Raw genomic sequence first — 19,647 nt, 5'->3', positions numbered from 1 at the left:
CAAAGGGGGAAGGGAGGGGCTAACATTTATTCTGGGCCTAGTGTATGCCTGGCGCATTTTGTTTTCTAATTTAATCCTTGCAGGCCTGCTCATTTCCCGTTTGCAACTAAAGATGCATTCTTAGCAGCATAGGAGGAGGCCCCCGAGGCTACTCTGTATGGACCCCAGTTCCTCGGGCCCATGGTCATGGCTCATTCTCACCTCCTGCAGGTCTGGGCTCACCTTCCCCTTCCTAGTGAGCCTGTTCCTCCACTTACAATGGGGGTCCTCCCCACCGGCTTAGAACTTCCTTATTCCCCCTTTCTGCTGCCTTTTCTTTCCCCAAAGCACCCGCATCAAATATATTAAATAGGATGCTTATTTGGGTTGTCGTCCCTCTCCCCTTCCAGAATGTAAGTTCCAAGAGAGCAGGTTTTCCCAGTCCATTTTGTTTACCGACAGGTTCCCTGTGCCTGGAACAGAGCCTTGTACATACTGGTTGAATGAATCAAAGCTAATAAGGACAGTAACAACCAACATTTATTTTGTACCTCCTTTGCCCCAGAACTAAGTACTTTACATATGTTCATTTACATATCCTCATCCTCCCAACACCTCTATGAGGCACAGAGCCAGCACAGAGAAGCTAAGTAACTTGCCCAAGGTCACACAGCTAGTGGGCAAGATGTGGTCTGGGTTGGCCTGAGTTCCTGGTTGACGATCTCTTACGCACCCTACAGGTGTCCGTGACCCTGGCCTCTTGTGTGCATCATGGCCCCGTGGTGGCACCCCTCTCGCTCCTCTGGCTTGCTGGATGACCAATGTTTCTGCTTGTTTACCGCTGACTTCGCCTCTTTGAGGGCACGGACCAGTCTCCTTCGTTTTTGTGCCCTCGGTGTTCTATACGGTGGCCAGCCCCTTCTAGGGCCTACCCTCTGTGTTCCTGATTGGTCTGTACTATAACCCTGGGAAGTGGGAAGCACAGGTATGATCACTCCCCCTCCCCCATTTTACCAGCAAAGAAACAGTCTCAGGGAAATGATCTGTTGCCCCAGGAAGAACAGAGAGTAACCAGCCCCCAGGCCACCCAGCCATAGCCCGCTGGGGTGGGGATCCACACTCTAGAGCCCCACGGGTTCTGGCTAATGCCCAAGGCTTTGATGGGCACCTGTCTAACCACATGTCAGAAGTGGGCAAAGGCAAAATATCGGTGCGGGGTATGTGTTGCGGGGGAGGACGGGGGAGGGGGGGATCCAGCCAGGCTCTTACAGTGGGGCCGCGCGGGGGCTGCTTCTTGGAGCTGGAGTGGGTGAACGGGTGAGGTACAATTCCAGGGCTGTGATGCATGTCTGCCAGGTGCGCTTTAGAGCAAACAGGATGCAAAGCCGGGTATATTTAGCCCGTGGCTCTAGCCTGCTGCCCAGTCCCCCCTGCTGGGGAAAACCCTCTGGAAGCTGTTCTGACTGAGGAATGTGTTCTGCAGAGTCGGTGGCAGGGCGTGTGTGTATGTAAGGCAGGGGGTTGTAACGTACAGAAAACCCAAAGACTCGTGGCTCAACCAAGAAAAGGCAACAAGCTCCCAGGAAGAAATACACCTCAGCGGGAAGCAGACGGTCTTTATGTCTGTCCTTTTCCTAGGTGCCTGAGGGGGTGCTCTATGGACAGATTCATGCTGAGACCAGGGAACGGTGGGGAGAGGCTACATTCATTCATTCGTTCATTCACTCACTCATTCAAGTGTTTATTGCACTTCTATTATGCGCCAAGCACTGAGCTAAGTGCTGAGAATATACTAGGGAAAGAATGTACCTGTTCTCATTGAACTTTCAATTTCAAAGGAAACAAACATTAAAGGAGTCTTGCTGGTACTTAATCATTCTTAGCTGTCAGTGCTCTGAAGGAGAATTACCAGATGCCTTAATAGGGTAAAATAAGGAATTTCAGTCTGGGAGTCAAGGAAGGCTTCCTGGAGGAAGTGGTGTTTAAGCTGAATCCCGGAGGGTACCTAAGAGTTCATTTGGCAACTTGCTGAGAATTGAGGGGCAGAGAGGGGCAGAGCAGCCAAGCCTTCCAGGCCCTGGCAGTGGCCCATGCTAAGACCTTGAAGTGGAATGGAGTGTGGCCTCTGCAGGCCACACATCAGGGACTCCATATTGGCTGGTGTCGGGATCCTAATCTGATCGGGAAACACAGCCCCTGCCCACAGGCATCTCCTTGTCTGAGGGGTAAACAAGGGAGTTCAACCATGAGATTAGCTTTCCACTGGCAGCAGAGATGTGCAGGTCTGAAGCGGGGGTATTTGCCACGAAGGAACAAGTTCGTTTGGGAAGCCTTGCTGAAGACAACGTGTCTCTGGTTTTGAAGGTGGAAAGTATCCTAATTTGGCAGAGGGTGTAGGAGTTTGAAGAGCTGTGTGCAAGGCTGAGGAATGGGAACATGCATACTTTAGGTTGGAGTAGGAGGTGGGTGAACGATTCAATTTGGAGGTGTATGTTCTGTCTCTCTAATTGATTTTAATAGCTACTACGAATTTCCCAATCACTGTGTGCCACAAAAGCACTGATCTATCTCATTTTATCCCTACAAATAGCCCTTGGAGGTAGATACGACCATCCTATTTTACAGATGAGAAAACAGAGTCTCAGAGGATTAAGTGACCTGCCCACCGTGACCCGGAGAAGAGGCAGTAGGACCAGGAATCAAACAGAATGGGTCTGCTCTGTAGCTCATGAACCTTTCGTTGCATTTGCCTTCCTAATGACGTGACATCTTAGGGATTGTCCCTGATTGCTCTGGGGAGTCCTTTGTACCTTAAGAATGGGCTGAAACCATGGTCAGCCATTTGCAAGCACTGATCGGTGACATGACTGTGGTCACCTGACCCATTGGTGCACATCCCATCCCCTGTCCAGTCCACAGAGGAGCAGCTTGGAGCTCTTCATTGCAAAAGGCAAAACGCAGGAGGAGGTAAGGCCAGCCCCAGATCCCAGAGCAAGCTGGAGAGAATCCGAAAATGGTCTTTCCTCCATCCTATAATCCACAAGTCTTGACTGGTATCACGAGAACTGGGATTTTTGTCTGTTTGATTGCTATATATCCAGGCCCCAGAATAAAGGATAGCACACAGTAGGCATACAGTAAATTTTGTTGAAATCAATCTCTGGGGCCAGTGCAGTGTTAAGGGGAATTTGACACATACAATCCCTGCCCTCTGGCGGCTCATCATCTAACTGAACATAATGTAACAGACGCACACACACACTTTCACACATGCACACACGCTCACAGGAAGCCAGGCTCCGACTTATTCTCTACCTGGCCATATACAATGAAATAGTATTCATCTATAATAAGGTGGCCTTAAGTGAGACATGAGCCAGCCAGCTGATTTTTCCCAGCGGTGAAATTACTCAGAAACCAAGACCAAAGTAAACCAATACAATATCATCTAATATGTTTAATGTCTTCTTTTTGAAGGTTTTTTTTGGGGGGATAGGTGAAGGATATAACTTACATAATAAAGTTTACAAGCCTCAAGTGTCCAGCAAGTTGGATTTTTACATGTCTAATGTATGTAGACACTTGTGAAACCTCAACCTGGATAAACATAGAGCATTTCCAGCACCCCGGAGCTTTCTCACGCACTCTCCCAGAAAACACCCTTCCCCCCGGGCAGAGGTTACTGCTAAATTTTACTTTGCCTGTTCTTGACCTTCCCAGAAATGGAATCATATGGTAAGGACTCTTTTTTTTTTTTAATAATATTGTATTGTATACTTTTGTTGTTCTCTTTTTTAAAAATTTTTATTGTTATGTTAATCACCATACATTACATCATTAGTTTTTGATGTAGTGTTCCATGATTCATTGTTTGTGCATAACACCCAGTGCTCCATGCAGAACGTGCCCTCTTTAATACCCGTCACCAGGCTAACCCATCCCCCCACCCCTCTCCCCTCTAGAACCCTCAGTTTGTTTTTCAGAGTTCATTGTCTCTCATGGTTCGTCTCCCCCTCCGAATTCCCCCCCTTCATTCTTCCCTTCCTGCTATCTTCTTCTTCTTTTTTTTTCTTAATATATATTGCATTATTTGTTTCAGAGGTACAGATCTGTGATTCAACAGTCTTGCACAATTCACAGCACTCGCCATAGCACATACCCTCCCCAATGTCTATCACCCAGCCACCCCATCCACTCCAGCAACACACAGTTTGTTTCCTGAGATTAAGAATTCCTCATATCAGTGAGGTCATATGATACATGTCTTTCTCTGATTGACTTATTTCACTCAGCATAACACCGTCCAGTTCCATCCATGTCGTTGCAAATGGCAAGATCTCATTCCTTTTGATGGCTGCATAATATTCCATTGTGTATACATACCACATCTTCTTTATCCATTCATCTGTCGATGGACATCTTGGCTCTTTCCACAGTTTGGCTATTGTGGACATTGCTGCCATAAACATTGGGGTGCACATACCCCTTCGGATCCCTACATTTGTATCTTTGGGGTAAATACCCAGTAGTGCAATTGCTGGATCGAATGGTAGCTCTATTTTCAACTGTTTGAGGAACCTCCATACTGTTTTCCAGAGTGGTTGCACCAGCTTGCATTCCCACCAACAGTGTAGCTTAAGAGGTGTCTTCCCCTGTTGTTGCCACTGATGTGATGTGATGTCTCCCATAATGTGTCCACAGGCAAAAAAAAAAGCAAAGGTCAGTGTAGTCCTCACTTGGTGGGCTCCCTTCTGCCACTATGACCAAGGAGCACTTGGGAGAATGAAGTAAAAGGTCCCTAAGGAGTCAGTCAAACGTGCCTTCCAGTCCTGGTTCTGTCCTTTACTAACAGCGAGGCCTTGAGCATATTGGAGCTTTCCAGGTCTTAACTTTCCTCGTCTGTAAAATGTGGCTGGTCTACTGCTTAAATGGGGCGGGCAGAGACAACACTGGCAAAGGGCACAGGCTGGGCGCATGCAGGCGCTCCTTCTCTGGGAGGGAGGAGAAGTCAGGTGTGCGGAGGAAACCAGATTCCCTGGGAGCCCCTGCCTGGGCTTACCCAGGAGGCGGTCGATGTGGGCCAGGGGAGACCATCTGCCTGACTGTATCAAGATGCCTTTCAGACTCAGCATTCTCCTTCCCAAGAACAAACAGAAAAAGGGACCTGGAGGCCAGCCGAAAGGACCAGAGTTAGACGTAAACTGGGGGGTGCGCACCAAGCTAAGCTGCAGAATCTCTTTGCAAGGAAGCGAGAATTTCATCCCTCGCGTTTGGGGATAGAGTTCTCCTTGTTGCCACAGGAATGACATACTGAGGGGAGGGTCACTTAGAGCCCCTGGTCTTTTGGCCCTGGAGGCCAGGCCACGAAGAAGGTCCAGTCATCCATAAGTCCTGGATTCAGGGGCAGACCTGGGTCCAGCTCACTGCTCACTCTGGACTTTGTAGCCCAGCCGTGCGAAGGGTCTGCGACCTTTCCCCCAAGCCTCCAGGCCTGGCATTCTCATTTATTCCAGCCCCTGGAAGGCCCCGGCCTGCCCTGGGGACCCACTTCAAGTGGCTTCCTTCCCTTGGCTACAGAGTCTTTGAAACTGGCTGAGGCATTTCCTGTCCCAGGCCAAGTCAGGCGAACGGGTGGTCAGGCTTCCTCCCCAGCCCGCTGCTGGGGCAGGCCTGGTTTGAGCCTGGGCCAAGCTTGGGAAGGCAGTAGGTGTGGGAGTCTTCCTTCCAATTCAGGGAAGGGGCTGGGGAGGAGGCAGGGCCGGGCTGAGCATGTCCCGCCGGAGTCAGGCTCAGATCAGGGATCAGGTACAGGGACAGAGGCACGCAGCCCGGTACTTTGAGAACAGGGGCACAGAGCTCAGTAACTGTCCCTCTAAGGCAGCCCGAGATCGCTCCCTGTGGGTGCAGGACCCACGGCAGCTCACTAAAAGAACCAGCGTAGGTAGCTTTAAGCAATAGCTTTACATTTAACTCTCCAAATGCTAAGTTCTAAATTTAGCCATCAGCTCAGGACTGATACCACTCTGCTGCTTCGTTCTGTTTTGTTTGGGTTTTGTTTTTGACAAATAAAAGTTGTAAATATTTAAGGTGTACAATGTGACATTTCGAGAGGAGTATCCATTGTGAACTGCTGATCACGATCAGTCTCCCTCCACTCTGCTTCTTCATCATGAATCCCACTCTCCAGGGGCTCCCTCCCTCATGATAAAATAGCAATAGCAGTATAATCATGATAATCGCGGTTCGGCCAGGTGATCCCACCAGAAGCAGAGAACGCCCTGCCACTCCCTGTCTGGACAGTCTTTGGACTTTCGCGCAAAGTGCCAAGGGATCTAAGGCTGGAGGGTGGATTCCCAGGCAAGGCATCGCCTCTTTCCTTCCTCCCCATCACTGTTTTAAGGTCTGAACCCACAGAGAGGCCCCTCCTGAAGATGCTGCAGCCAACGTAGCAAACCACTTATTTCTCAAACTACCAAATGTCAGGCAGTGCACCTGCGGGGCGGGGTGGGGATGAGGGAGGATGGGGCGAGGGCTGGGGGAGACAAAACAGAAGAAAGGCTGCTGAGGCTGTTAGGTGGGGAGAAGAAGCCAGCCTCCCCCTTCACGGCCTAAAGGATCATGGGACCCTGGGGTGGGGGTGGAGGGACAGAGAATGAATAGGTGAAAGATGTGCTGATTTGCATGCTATTTTTGCACGGCATTTGCATGCTTTTCATGGACTGTCTAGAGTACAGCCCCAAGAGGTGCCCCCTGGCCCCATTCTCTCCCCTCCCTCCTTCTCTAAGGTGCTGGGGTCTGCAAGGCCCAGAGGGGAAGCCGTGGACCGGGCTCCCCCTGCACCACAGCCCTGTCTGCTCATGAGCCCCATGGTAGGGAAGCCAGGGCTAGGGGAGAACCTGTGGTGGGGGAGCACCCCTACTCGGAGGAGCAGGGTGCAGGGATGCAGGAGGTCGGAGGATGAGGAGCTTTCGGACTGCATGCTTTTTCCTAGATCAGAGCCCCAGAGGAAGGAAGCCAGATGAGGCGTCTCCTTCTGAATTCTTGTGAAGATTTGTTTCTTGCAGCGAAGCCAGCTTTGACATCAAATGCCTTTCTTTCTCGGGGGTCCTGCTTCAGCCTCAGCCCTAGACCATCTCTGTATTCAACCCTGGGGGAGGGCGGGGGGAGCGGGCAAGAAGGAGGGACCATCAGCAACAGGGCCCTGTGCCTTCACAGGGGCTGGGTGGGCCCATGATCAAACAGGAACAGGGGTCCTGAGAGGGCTTTTGGGTGGGCCTGAGGTGCCTGAGCCTTAGCTGGCTTCTGACTGTTCAAGGGTGGCTGCTTCCCGAGTGCCCTGGGGCAGGACTCTGGGTAACCTGGGAGGGATTCATCCCCACCCCGGGCTGTGAGGATCCTACGTCTTTGCACTTTTTCTTTCTGTCTCTCAGTTTTCTTTGCTCCCTCTCGCCATCTATGTGATTTTTATTTTTTTATTTTATTTTTTTTTAAAGATTTTATTTATTTATTTGAGAGAGAGAATGAGCTAGAGCATGAGAGGGGAGAGGGTCAGAGGGAGAAGCAGACTCCCCACCGAGCGGGGAGCCCGATGCGGGACTCGATCCCGGGACTCCAGGATCATGACCTGAGCCGAAGGCAGTCGCTCAACCAACTGAGCCACCCAGGCGCCCCATCTATGTGATTTTTAAATCACGAACATATAATTATGACCCGGTAGCCCTGTTAGCCTCCCCAGGGCGCTTCCCCACTGATAATCCCAGACTCTTCACCTGCTGCTGACAGGCTCACTCTGTTCAGGGTGGGGAGGGGGACATCTACCTTCTACCTTACACTCTTGGAAACACGGCTCCACCACCTGAGGAGCAGACAGGGGGCGGCTGGGCAGCTGGAGGGCAGCAGGAGAAAGCACTTTGGTTGGGGAAGGCTTGACACACTGGTGAGGCCTCCACAGGGCCCGGAAAGAAGGGATGGTCAAGCCAAGCCTGGGAAGAGTGTCTCAAAGGCTTTTGAGTCAACTCCTGGGGAACAGCTTGAGTTCATCTCTCCTGAGGGAAGACCTCCCTAGAAGAAGCAGGAGAGGGGCGCCTGGGTGGCTCAGTCGTTAAGCATCTGGGATCCCAGGGTCCTGGGATCGAGCCCCGCGTCGGGCTCCCTGCTCAGCCGGAAGCCTGCTTCTCCCTCTCCCACTCCCCCTGCTTGTGTTCCTTCTCTCGCTGTGTGTCTCTCTCCGTCAAAAAATAAAATCTTAAAAAAAAAAAAGAAGAGGCAGGAGACAGTTTATTCCACAAAACAAACAACTTGGCTGCCTGGCCTGCCCGCAGGAGACCCAGAGCTCTTTGCACACACGCAGTCTGGAACGCTCACGGGCTGTGTGCACACTCACAGGCTCTGGAAGGCATGCATGGGATCTGTACACACTTGCAGAGGCTCTGTGTGTCCACAGTTTAGAAAACACCCCCAGAGTCTGGCTGAGTCATGCTCCAGGGTCGTTTGTCTTCAGGTGAAGTTCCATCTTGTCCTAATTTGTGCAATTAGGGGGCCCCCCATGCTACAGTGCACCTTGGAGTTCACGTGGCTCACCCCTCTTCCATTTTACACCTTACAAGAGTGAGGCCAAGTGGGATCGGGTGATTTATCTAAGGCCACATAGCTGACAAGCAAATTTTCTTTTGAGTTACAGAGTTTAGAGTTTGGAGGTGACAGAGATTTGGGGGGGGCGACTTAAAGCCGGGGAGGACTTGTAGGAAAGGGGGACAGGCTTTTGAGTCCTAAAGGCTTGACCTCATGTCCAGCTTAGCCTCTGTCTAATTGTGTGCCCTTTGACAAGTTACTAAACCTCTCTGAGCTCCAGCTCCCTTTGCTTTACAGTAAGAGTCATCAAGCCTACCCTGCAAGCTTGTCGCCAGGCTTGTGAACCACATCAATCACAATGCTATTTCATGACACCTAGCAGGGGCCAGGCTCTCTATGCTTGTTGCTGGGGAGGCTAGGGCAGCTGGGGGTGTCTGGGGAGTTAGCACATGGGGTAAGATGAGAAAAACTGGTGTGTCCTGGGACCGGAGTCTTGGGAATGCAGAAGAGAGGCACTGTGGTGCGTGTGGGGGTCCAGATGGGGCACTGAAGATTTCCTAGAATTAGAAGGATGAGTAAAACTTACCCAGGCAAGGAGAAAGGGAAAGGAGGTTCGATTCCATTGAGAGAACGGTAAGGACAAAGACCCGGGGGCCACAGTAAGTCTGATGCAGCAGATGTGGCTGGAGGGGCCCGGAGGGGCCCCAGGGAGGGGACTGGTGTGGACGAAGGAGGATGGTTTTGGCCTGAAGGGCCAGGGAGGCTTTGAAAATAGATATGTGCGCCCACCCAAAGTTCTCAGCAGAAAAGCAAATTTAGAAAATAACGAACTTTGCTTCAGTTGACTCTTTTCTTCTCAAAGTGTTGCTTCGTTGTTTGCTAAAAATCCTTTTGCCTTTATAGGCTCCTTGGTGTAAAAGGAAGAAATTCAAACACACCTGAGAAATGCAAGTACCTACCCATTTACTAACAGCGTAATAAATTACTGCTTTGGGCCTTCGACCTGCAGCGCACCCCAAGCCCCCCAGCTGAGATTCACCCCCATTGTGTCATCAGTGTATCGAATGCACCACGGTGGATGGTTGCCAAAGCCATGCTTGAGGATAGCAGGTGGGGAAGGGAGTTTTTCAAACTGTTTCATTCATTCCGATGGATTCAACAAATACTTGCCTTGGCACGGTTCCAGGTGTTTGGGGCTGAGGGCAGAAATAAGACAAGGCTCCCGCACTCCTCAGGCTACAGTCAAATTAAACTGGCACTTTGTGGCTGACACCAAGTGCTCCGGTGAGAAACGCTTGGCCATGCCGACAACGGTGGTGGAGTGGGGAGAGTCCGACATTTCCAAGTCAGACCACATCTGGGCTCGGATCCCAGCTATTGGAACCCAGGCAAGTGAGTTCGTCTCTTTCAGGTCATCAGGAGTAAAGTGGGAGACACTGATTGTTGTTTTCCAGGATGAACTGGGATAAAGAAGGTGCAGTGCTTGACATCAAGACTAATACATGAGAAGCCCTCAGTAAATGATAATCACTAGTATTGGTGATCTTTGGGACAAACTCAAAAGCTAAGTGAGTGAGCCAAAAAGAAGCTTTACCACGGCGAAGAGGCTGGTAATAAAATTTAGGGGCGAGTCGGCCAGACCATACTTCAAAACAATTAAAAAGAAGGTGTCTCCAGGGCCAGGAGGGGGCTCGTTCGCTCATTTTATATCCCCAGTGTCTAAGCACATAATAGACATTACGAGTGAGCCCTGAATGAACGGTTCGTAGCCCTTGGCCAGCACCCAGGAGAGAGAGTTGGGCGGCAGGCAGTTCCAGGAAGACACTCTTCCATGGGTTATTCTGGCCAAGAAAGGGCAACAGAACCTGGGACATCATCAGGAACTGGGTCATTTGTGAAACTAGCAAACACATGGAAACCCAGCAACACATTTCTGGAAAGAGTACAGAGAGCAGAAAGTTCAGGAGAGACCAGTCTGGGGGCAGAGAAGAAGAGGAAAACCTTGGGGGAAGAGCCCTGGAGGGTCTGTGGCAAGAAACATACTTGTTCCACAGTTCACACCTTTGACCTTAAACTTCATCAGAGAATCTGTCTCACTGTGTACCAGCAGCTTATGTAGTTCACTCTTGCATTCAAACAAGGATGAGGGGCTTCCCACTCAAGAAGAGGAATCCAGGATGCTCAGGATGGTCTTCGATCTGACCAGGGAAGGGACAGCCAAGGTCACAATGAGAACTTCCCAATGGCCAGTCTAAGAGAGCCAGGAACACTCCCCAAATTGGAACACTTCTTTCCCTGGTTTTGTTTGGTGGTGGGGGCGGGGGGAGGGAAAATTCAGGGATGTTTGGGCAGTGCTTCATCCTCATATGCCCACGGATTCAGAGAATGTTATAGTTGGACGAAGCTTTGGTCCATCCCAGATCGAACACTGAGGACAGAGTCCCAGGGGCAGGCAGGGATTTGATCAGTGAAGCTGGGACCAGAACCCACACCAGCTGGTCATCTCAGGGGTCAGTGCACACAATTTGCAAACGACTCACAGATATTATCTCCGAGCTCCTGACTGAGACATCCAACGGCCTACCTAACATCTCTTTTTGAATGTCTTAAAGGTTCCTCCAACTCAGTGTGTCTAAGACTGAACGCTTAATCTTCTCCTCATACTGGTTCCCAGCTCCGTGTGTGCCAACTCCCCCACCTGGCTGAGCAAGCCAGGAGGAAGCCCACACACACTCCCTTTCTCATACCCTTTATATTCCATTGGTTACCAAGTTCTGTTGATTTTATCTCCTAAATATTTCTTTAATCCCTCCACACCTTTTCTCCACTTCCTACATCATTACCCTGATGCAAGGTACCCTGACCTTTCACCTCTTAACTAGTGTAATAGCCATCAACCTGCTAGGGGCACCTGAGCCCATTCTGGACCATTCCTCACAATGCAGTCACATGACCTTTACAGAGCACAGACCTAGTCGTGTCACGCACACACACCAGCTTGGGGAAGCCTCAGTGTCTTCCCTTCAGCTTTAGGATAAAGACAACGTATTAATGTGACTTCTGAAGTCCTGCATCACCTGGCTCCTACTTGGCTCTGCCACCTGCTCTCATGTCACAGGACACATGCTCTTCCTGTCTCCACACGAGCCACACTGACTTCAGACAGTCCCGCACCATAGCCGTTCAAGGTTATCCACCTGTTCCTATGCACGAAATGCGCCCCTTCCTCTCTTGGCCTGGGTAACACGTTTTCGTCCTTTAGATTCCAGCCCAAACTCCATTTTTCTCAGGAAACCCTTCCTGAGTGGGTCAAACCCTCCTATGTTAGGTTCTTGAAGCACCCGTCACAGCTCATGGTTTACAGCCTGTGTTTTGTGAGCATTTGGCGAATGGCGTTTCCCCCACGGTCCTATAAGCCCCACGAGAGGAAAGACCATGTCTAGTCGTGCCCTAGGCACATAGTTAAGTGCCTGGCACGTGGGAGGCACCGAAACATTTGCTCCTTGGGCGAGTGAACTAATGAATGCTCCATTTCTCAGATTTTCTCCAAAGATGACCCAGTGAAGAAAAATCACCACTTTCTGTCCACAGATGGCCTCCTGTGCCTCTTTCTGAAACAAGATGGGAGGTTAGATAGTGAGATGCATGTGAATTTGGTTGTGCCACAAACCTTACGTCCTAATAGTTTCCTTTATATTTTCCTAAAGAAGATCGCCATGTCTGGTAAGCGGGAAGAAAAATAGACCAAAGCGATATGTACATTAGGACTCTACTGCCATTTTTAAATGCACTGAGAACGAACAGCAGCAAATCGTGGGATATGAGTGACCTTCTTTCCTTTTTTCTTTTTTTGGTAAATTCTCCATTATGTATTACTCAGTAGAGAAATAAAAAGTATTAAGAACTTTTCTGAATGTATTCACACACACACACACACACACACACACACACACACACACACACACTGGTTTAAAAAATGGAAGGTCATGTGTTCACATACCCAAGAATGGAAACCATATTTCCCCTCAGCCCGGAGCCTTTCTGAAAGTAGAAACCATTTCACTTCCCCTCTTTATTTCTCCCTGCACCACCCTCCCCCCATTTCAGCCAGCACTCTCGGTTCCAAGCTCCAGAAAACCGACTCAGATTGATTTAGGCAAAAAAGGAAATGTAGATGCTTCCATAGCTGGACATTTCCAGGCATGGTAGCTCTCAGAGCTCAAGGGATTGGTCTTTCTCTGTTTCTTGCCTTGGCTCTCCTCCCAACGGTGGCAAGATGCCCACCAGCAGTCCCAGATTCCCATGTCCTACCAGCAGAGAGTACCCCTCCACCCTGGCCAAAGTCTTGATGCCGATCCCTGCACCGATAGCTGTGGCCAGGGTGGGGGTGGGGTGAAGTCTCTGACTGGCCAGGCCTGGGCCAGCTGCTAACTTCTGGCCATGGGACCTGCAGGAATCTGACAGACTACCAGTGAGTGGTTCAGAATTAGAATGCTTTGGCCAGAAGAAGGGGCAAGGGGTGATGGGCAGGCAAAACAGAAGGTGACCAGCACACCCTGAGCACCCAGCTCTGCCTGCAGCATGTGCTCAGCCCACAGCACTGACCAGCTGACCTCACCCTAGAACCATCTGGGGAGGGAGGTAAGTGGAGAATCGGGCAGCAGGACCTCACTAGGTCCCACATCAGCTGCTGAACCTCCGTCGACTTCCATCTGTGCCAACAGTCTTAGCTGAACATCCAGAGGGAAGGATTCTGAGTCTATGCACGTCCCAGAAAGTGATGAGGAGGTGGAGAGTGATGTTTGCCAAGTCGTCTGGAAAATTGCCCTTGAGTTTCTCCAAACACCGTATGCCCAGGAGGCCCAGCTTGACAACCAGTAGAACTGGGGCCCACACTGGCTAAGCAGGCCACTCAGGATGGCTGGGAGTACCTGGTGGCCTGCTCCCCTCCCAGCAGGCCAGGCCCATCGGCTGGCAGGGGCTCAGTAAGGGCAGATCAGGCTCGAAGGGATAAACCTCTTAGCCAACCCTCTTCTGTTGAGGGTGTAGGATGAAGAGGAAACATGATTAATGTGTTTGGGAAGTTCCCAGCCCGACAAGAGAAAAGTAACAAGACAAGACTGAGGCTGTACTTTGGGGCATCGGGCTTGATGCATCGGTCCCTGTTAGAGGGACAGCATGCTAGCTAGCTACCTCTGTGCCAGGAACTGGGTTTGCCCCCCACCGTCTTTGCTTGCCTTGTCCCTTCGATTATTTCTGCCCTAGCGGCTCCAGCCCATTTTGACCACACAGCCTGGGTCACAACCCACTGCCCGCAGGAGCCCTGGCACGGCACCTGCCCCCGACAAGAGACCCTCCCTTCTCACTCTGGCCCAGCCCCTCATCTGCCTGGAAGGCACCATCAGGCGAGGCGGGTACAGGCTTTCTTGGTGGAATCTCTGCTGGAGGGAAAGGCCCCGGGAAGCCTGAGCCCAAAATGAGGAGTAAGGTTGGTTCCCGCACGGGCCTCCTGGGGCGGGGGTGGGGGTGGGGTCTTCTGTAGGCGGCACCATTTCTAAATACTCAGCAGCAAGGCTGGGAAAAGGCTGGTCCGGGAGAAAGAGACAGACAGAGAGACGGGGGTGAGGAAGTAAGAGCAGATGGAGGCCTGAATCCAAGAAGACAGTGCTGAGCAGCCCCCGAGCCTCCAGGCAGATGTGGGGATACCAAGTCCCACCCTGCTGGACCCTTCCCTGGCAGCTTCCGGGAGAACCCGGGCCTGGCACTGTCTGAACCAGCAGCCCACCAGTGGGCTCCTGGGGCCTGATGTGGCCACCCCGCTGAGCCAGCCCCCCCCCTTCCTCTGTGCCCCGCCTTGCAGTACACTTCTCCCTGCTCCCTCCTGGGTCATGCCTTTGCCTCCTCCCCTGAGCTGGCCTCTGCCCACACAGAAGAGGCTGGTGCCGCGGCTGTTTGCACAGTTAATTGCCAGTGTTTGGTGTTTAAGACTGGCAGGCATTCCCACGGGGGTCCTTCTTGATCTTTCTGCTGCCACCAAGAAGACAGATTGTCCTGCTCCAGGCAAGTTCTTTTTTTTTTTTTTTTAAGATTTTATGTATTTATTTGTCAGAGAGAGAGAGGGAAAGCACAAGCAGGGGGGAGCAGCCTCCCCACTGAGCAGGGAGCCCGATGCAGGGCTTGATCCCAGGACCCCGAGATCATGACCTGAGCTGAAGGCAGAAGCTTAACCGACTGAGCCACCCAGGTGCCCCCTGTTGCACGCAAGTTCTTAATAAACATTTAATGAATGAACGCATTAACAAATGAACACCTGTTATCTGATTTGAACCCCACAGCAACCCTTTAAGGCAACCCAGAGAGTTACCATTAGTGCCATCTCCAGCTGGGGGAAACTGAGACACAGAGAAATTACATGCTACACAGAGGTACGCAGTGGCCAACTGGGGTCGGAATCTTGTTCTCCCAGTACCCACGACTGCACAATTCCAGACCCATAGCCTATCCCTTTCACCCCCCTGTGCCCTCTCAGCCGCTCCCTGGGGTTCAGAGAGCCAGCCTGGGGGAAGGTGCAGGGATCGAGTGGGCTGATCTGCACCCTGCTGGCCCTGGGCTGTGGGGACAGTTGGTCTGGGCTGCTCTCTCCGCTTGCTGTTGAAGGCCTCCTCCCTGGGTCCACAGCATCCGGCAGCTCCTCTCCCCTGGGCTCAGCCTGCCTGGCACGGTCACGTCACAACCTCCACTGCAGTTCAAGTGAAACCTGGCTGGACATAGCAGTGACCTTTGACCTGCTGGCAGGCAGGGGCCAGATTCATTGGTAAGTGACCTCCTTGACTTCGGGACTGTGCGGGAATCAGAGAAAGTAGGATTCCCTGGGATTTGGAGGTGGGAGACACTAGAATACTTCCATGCAACCCCCCACCCCAGGAGCTTTTGTGGCACCCAGAAGACTTTAACCTCCGGAGCGGACTTCACCCAGGACAGCCTCGACGTGCTGGGGAGCCTTCTGCCGCTCCAAAACCCACTACCATTCCTGTGCACCAGTTCCTCTGCCATGAGGCCCCAAACCTGGTGGAGGAGGGTAATGAGGTTAATTACATGTTTCTCCTCGTCAGCTAATTTCTCTGATCTTTTCCAGAACAATTCCGGGGGTGGGGGGAGCTGATGAAGGTGTGATGGGCCATGACCAAAGCTACTAGCCACATGTGGCAATTTCAATTCAAATTCATAAAATGAAATACAAAATTCCTCAGTTGCACATTTTGAACAGCTAGAGTGCTCAGTAGCTACTGTATTTGACAGCACAGATATAGGACATTTCCCTAACTGCAGAAAGTTCCATTGGACAGGGCGGAGCAAGAGCCTGACCTTGCCTCCCTGAATAACCTCGCAGGCCCCTTTTGGAAACGGGGCATGTCCAGGGCGGAGGGTGGGCTACTGGGGGATAGGGCTCGCCGGGCCCCGGTCATCGCAGCCAGGAGGGTTCAGGCTTTGCCGGGAAGGCACCGCCTCCCCACTCACTGTCACCCCGCCCCGGGCCCGGTCCAGGCGGGCGCCCCCTGCCGGCTGGGAGCCGCAGGGCGACGGAGGCGCGGCTCGTCGAGGGAGGGGAACTAGCCAAGGATACCGGCGGGCTGAGCGCTCGGAGCCGGGTCCCAGGGGAGGGGTGGAGCTGGCCGAGGCCGAGCACAGCGCAGAGCGACGGGACACCTGCGGAGGGCGGCCTGCGCCCCTCTTTCCCCGAGCAGGGAGCACTCTGCTCCCTCCGCGCCCCAGCCGTCCCCGTTAACCTGGCGATTAATTATTAATTTTTTCTCCCGGCTAGAAGCGGAAGTTCCACGGGACTCAGACGGGGAGGGAGCCTCGGAAGGGCACCAGCCGCTCATTTTGCCGCAGAAAGCAGAGGCCAGGGCAGGGCGAAGTCACCGGCGCCAGGCGGCGGCCTTTGGGGGTGGAGGGGGCGGGGCGGCGGCGGGGGTGGGGGCTGGGTGGGGAATGGAATGGTAATGTTCTTTCCTCTCCTCGGCCCCAAACACCGCCCCCTCCCCGGTCCCCCCTCCCAGGCCACCCCGCCTCGGGGCGCCACTCGCTGGCCTCTTACCGACTGTCCATCCAGCGCCCGCTCCCTGTGCCGGACTCTGCAGGGCGCCTCCGCCTAAACGGCTGCTTTCGTCTTCCCCCTTTGCCGGATGAACAATCTCAGAAGGCTGCAGTGAGGTGCCCGACGTGTCACAGCTCAGGGGCAGAGCGCAGAGCCGAATCCAGGTCTTGCAGAAACAGGCCCAGCGTCACTTTCTGTCCCCACAGTTGCCCAACCCCGGAGATGCCTACACCCCAGTCTACCAAGTGAACAACTACAGGAGTAGAGGAAATCAGGGGCGGCACTGTCCAGGCCTTCAGGCTCCCTTCCCCATCCGCTCACAATCCTGCCAAAGATTCATGTCAAGCTCCATTATAAAATGCTCCTATGGGCTGAAAGCAATTGTTAAGTGAGACACTCCGTCCGAGAAGTCCCTCTGCTGACTCCGCAGCCATCCCATCTGTGGCCGAGACTTCAAGGTATTGGTTCACAGGTGGAAAGACCAGGGAAGGAACTCATTCCAAAAATGAGGATAAAAGTATTCTAAAATGAAGCTGGACGCCCCAGGAAGCAAGATTAGGTCTCCCAGGCCCTAGGGTACAATTAGGCACGCAGGCGCCCGCACGCTCCGAGGCAAGGACTGGGCCTATTAGAATCCATCTGGGAGGTGCTGCCCTGACCAGCATCAGTTCCTGGACGGGTGGGCACCGCGGAGGCTGAGGTTCGCGGGGAACCCAAGGTTCGTCCCCCTCCTCGCCACGAGATGTCGCTGCTGCTCACAGTTAGAGGGCACGCGGCTGGCTCAACCCCAGATCTGACTTCGGGCGTCAGAAACTCTGGGGGTGGGCCCAGGCTTCTACGGTTTTAAAAGACCCTCCAGGGGATTTTGATTCATGCTCAAGATTGAGAACCACTGACATAGGTCATCCCGCAGGACCTGCGGTCCCTGAAGTCTTGCGCTTCTGCAGATGGCCAGAGTAACTCAGCCTGTCACCTGGAGTTCCCACCCTGTTAACTAACTTGGGCAGGACCTACATGCTCAGAGCTTCCATTTCCCCTACTGCCAAATTGGGGCTAATAGTATCCACCAGACAGGGTTGTTATGAGGCCAAAATGAGACAGTGTCTGAAAATGGGTCTGCAGAGGCAGATCACAATGCTAACAGGTGTGTCATGACTCTTGCTGTTTTATTCCCTTCACGGCCAGCTCCAAACATTTGAAATGCAGCTGGTTCTGGGGTTCCATCATATCTCTTTTCTTCGCTCAACACCCCTATTTCTCTCCCCACCCAGAATCACCATTCAGAGACCCAGGGAAAGCCATGCTTAGTGCAGTATACAGCCCAATAATAAACGCTCAACTTCCACTGAGCACTCCCCATGTTCTAGACCCTGTTTCGTGTGTTTTATTTAATCCTTACACAGCCCTATGAAATAGGTGCTATGAAGGATGATGATAAGGACACTAAGGCACAGAGAGATTAAATAATTTTCCCCAAATCATGTAGCTAGCAAGTGGTGGGGCTGGATATGAACTCAGGCAGCCCAACACAGAGCTCATGTTCTCAAGGTCTACCCAAGGCTGCCCCTAAAGCATGGTTCTGGGGCCCCTGTTTGGTGAGCAGCAATGTGGAGGGGCAGAAAGGACACTGGGTGTGGATTCATTTTCTAGCTCTGTGATTACAGCTGAAGCACTGAACCTCTTGCTACACGCACCTCCTCAACGAGGCTGGGTATGTCATCAAACCAGCATTGATTCAACATTGCCATCAGATCTGTAGACTGTGGCAGTGATCTGTAGACTGTAGCAGTCTTCCATGGTTTCCTTGCTTCACGATAGAAAAAGTTCCAGGTTCGTCTTATACATTTCCTGCCCAGGCCTGGAATCAGCCTCTTCTCCAAGAAACCCTCATTAGTTTCAGGGATAAATGGCATTTCAAGGCCACAGTCTGGGCCTTAGTATCCTTTTTTTTTTTTTTTTTTTTTTTTTGATCATGTATTGCATGGATTTTAAAAATATGTAAGTAAATAATTTTATTAACCAGTGTATTGAATGCCTACTAGGCATCAGGCAGTTTCTGGGAGAAGGTGGATTATAAAGAAGCATAATTTATTACCACCAAATTTCAGGACCCTAAGAGAAGTGGAGAAAGCCATTCAAGGGCATTTGTGCAATGAGGCCTCAGTAGCTCCTTGGGGACAGAGCGTCACCGCACGGGAGGGGTAGAATAACCTGGTCTCCCAGTTGGAGCCCAAAGCTTGAAGGTCTCAGTGTCTATTTGGCTGGTGAGGGAGAGATGTTTGAGTTCCGGATGATGCCAGGTATTGAGGGCAGGTGACTCCTCTTGCCATGTTTACTGGCTCGGGTGGCCCTGGGGACTGACTGAGGGCAGGCAGGAGGAGCAGAGTGGAGCTTTCTGGCAACCTCTCTAAGGAGCCCCTCAGGTGTGGTGCCTGACCTGCATAAACAGGTAGAAGTCTCAGGGGCCAACAGAGAATTCTGAGCACTGTAATTGATGCTGCTCTGCCCCCGCCAATCAGACAAGGGAGCTGGGGGGCTTGAGGAAGAGGTACAGGATAGGAGGTAGAGCACCCACAGGAGCCCCGGGGGGTTCCCACTGGGCAGTTTTGTGCACAGTAGAGCTCTAGGTCAGGGTGCCTGGGAGTGAGAGGTGTGGGTCCCGGGCCGGCTTCATTTCTCAAAAGCCATGGGATAAGGGCCCCAGCTATGGGGCCAGGCTTCATGAGAACCAGGCTCCTTCCCTGTTCCATCAGCCTGAGGGGGCCTCCGACCCTGGGCAGCCATCACCAGAACCACAAGTGACAGCTCTGTCCTCTGGTGTGATGCAAAGGGCCTGGCCTTTCGGGTCTGCCAGTTTGGGCTCTGAAACTTTCAACAATCACTGCGTGAGCCTCAGTTTTCTCATTGGCAAAGGGAGACACTCAGAACACCATCCTGGGGGCACCTGTGGGAATGAGATGGGGTGATCTGTCAGGGGCCTGGCAGAGGCCTGCCTGTGG

At 52.2% G+C, this 19,647-nt stretch overlaps 1 long non-coding RNA gene across 1 annotated transcript; it reads left to right on the top strand.

Moving 5' to 3' along the window:
* The first annotated feature begins 14,888 nt into the window (after positions 1-14,888).
* Positions 14,889-16,477, top strand: LOC148162796 (uncharacterized). The gene is made up of 4 exons (XR_015766412.1): positions 14,889-14,975; positions 15,229-15,364; positions 15,475-15,628; positions 16,373-16,477. It is a non-coding gene; the product is annotated as an uncharacterized LOC148162796 (long non-coding RNA).
* Positions 16,478-19,647: the final 3,170 nt, after the last annotated feature.

Source organism: Eumetopias jubatus, unplaced genomic scaffold (assembly GCF_037043125.1).
Source record: "Eumetopias jubatus isolate StellerSeaLion01/CBP00866 unplaced genomic scaffold, mEumJub1_p1.0 scaffold_12, whole genome shotgun sequence".
Classification (NCBI taxonomy): Eukaryota; Metazoa; Chordata; class Mammalia; order Carnivora; family Otariidae; genus Eumetopias; species Eumetopias jubatus.
Note: the sequence above shows the minus strand (reverse complement) of the source record. Positions and strands in the feature narration are given on the sequence as shown.